Here is a 1967-nt window from a genome sequence, read left to right on the forward strand (position 1 = left end):
GGCACACTCAGCTCTCTCGTAGAGGCCGGAGCCCTCAGGGTCACCTGGAAACTCTGACAGGGTAAACGTTGATCCCTCCTGGCACACTCAGCTCTCTTGTAGAGGCCGGAGCCCTCAGGGTCACCTGGAAACTCTGACACTACCTTTGCCATTCATGTGTCCCACCTCCAGCAGGAAAGCTTTTGTGTAGGCATGTCATTTGTGTTTACGACTCTCAGTGTGCTTACAGAATTAACAGCTTAAAAAGTCCTTTCACGTGTTTGTTTTCGGTGATAATGGGAGGTACCACTTAGAATCATTTAAGCAACAGGTCCAGGGAGCGTGAGAAACAGGAACTAGGCATGAGGATGCTGGGTGTGTGGGCACAGGGGTGCACAGGCAGGGCTTGGGGCAGCTGGGGACTGGGGTGCAGAGCCCAGCTCTCACCCTGCTGTGTTCCCCGCTCATTGCCAGGTCTGTCCACGCGGCTCCTTCCTTCTCCACCCTCCTCTGACCAGCTTCTTCTGTCCCTAGGAGCAGGCTGTGCTGTCACCTGTCCTCTCCCTCTCCACAGAGTAATCAATCTTGAGTTTTATGTTCATCATACTCGGGGTTTCTTTACCATTTTAGTGCCAATTTGACATCATCAAGCAATGCAGCCTGGCTTTGTCTGAGATTGGCAGAGCTGAATCACGTGCGGGGTCATTCCTGCGGTGAGGCCCGCCCGTGTGGTCGATGACTGCTGCCCCGGGCCCCGCCCTTGCCTTGCTGCAGGCGGCTGTGCGTGCGAATTCCAGTCTTTGCTTATGGATGCTGTGAGAATGGGCATTTGACTCGTTCCCAGTCTGGGACGATTATGAAAATCAGCTACTGTAAATTCATTTGTGTGTGTGCGCGCACACACGTTGTGTATCCCTGTGCCTGTGGGCAGGAACTTCTCCTGGGAGTAGGGGTGCCAGGCTGAGGCATGTGCAGATGGATGGCCACACCACTCCCCACGTGGTGGCCCCACTTCCACCATCAGCAGTGGCCTGAGGCCCCTTGCTTTGTAACTTCTCAACACTTGGTACTGCAGACTTTTACAGTTTTACCCATCAGTTGGGATGTGGTTGTGGCTCACCATGGTTTGTGTGCTTGTGTGCTTGTTTGTTTTTGAGAGAGAGTCTTGCTCTGTTTCCCAGGCTGGAGTGCAATGGCGAGATCCCAGCTCGCTGCAACCTCCACCTCCCGGGTTCAAGAGATTCTTTTACCTCAGCTTCTCGAGTACCTGGGATTACAGGCGTGCGCCACCACGCCCAGCTACTTTTTGTATTTTTAGTAGAGACGGGGTTTCACCATACTGGCCAGGCTGGTCTCGAACTCCTCACCTCAGGTGATCCGCCCGCCCCGGCTTCCCAAAGTGCTGGGATTACAGGCGTGAGCCACTGCGCCTGGTCTCAACCAGGTTTTAATTTGCATTTTCCCTGCTTCTTAAAGAAGTTGAGATTGTTGTTTAACTTTTACTTTAGGTTGGGGGCACATGTGCAGGTTTGTTATATTGGTAAACTCATGTCACGGGGGTTTGTTGTACAGATGATTTTGTCACCCGGGTACTAAGCTTAGCACACGATAGTCATTTTTTCTGCTCCTCTCCCTCCTCCCTCAAGGAATCCCCAGTGTCTGTTGGTCGCTTTGTGTTCATAACTTCTCATCGTTGGGCTCCCACTTCTTTTTTTTTTTTTTTTTTGAGATGGAGTCTCGCTCTGTGGCCCAGGCTGGAGTGCAGTGGCCGGATCTCAGCTCACTGCAAGCTCCGCCTCCCGGGTTCACGCCATTCTCCTGCCTCAGCCTCCCGAGTAGCTGGGACTACAGGCGCCGCCACCTCGCCCGGCTAGTTTTTTGTATTTTTTAGTAGAGACGAGGTTTCACCGTGTTAGCCAGGATGGTCTCGATCTCCTGACCTCGTGATCCGCCCGTCTTGGCCTCCCAAAGTGCTGGGATTACAGGCT

General features: G+C 53.1%; 1 protein-coding gene across 1 annotated transcript in view; it reads left to right on the plus strand.

The window, feature by feature from the left end:
- Nucleotides 1–1967, plus strand: part of ANO7 (anoctamin 7) — a 48809-nt gene that overhangs the window by 8134 nt on the left and 38708 nt on the right. The gene's annotated exons all lie outside the window — the stretch shown is intronic.

This window comes from Piliocolobus tephrosceles, chromosome 11 (assembly GCF_002776525.5).
Source record: "Piliocolobus tephrosceles isolate RC106 chromosome 11, ASM277652v3, whole genome shotgun sequence".
NCBI classification, from domain to species: Eukaryota; Metazoa; Chordata; class Mammalia; order Primates; family Cercopithecidae; genus Piliocolobus; species Piliocolobus tephrosceles.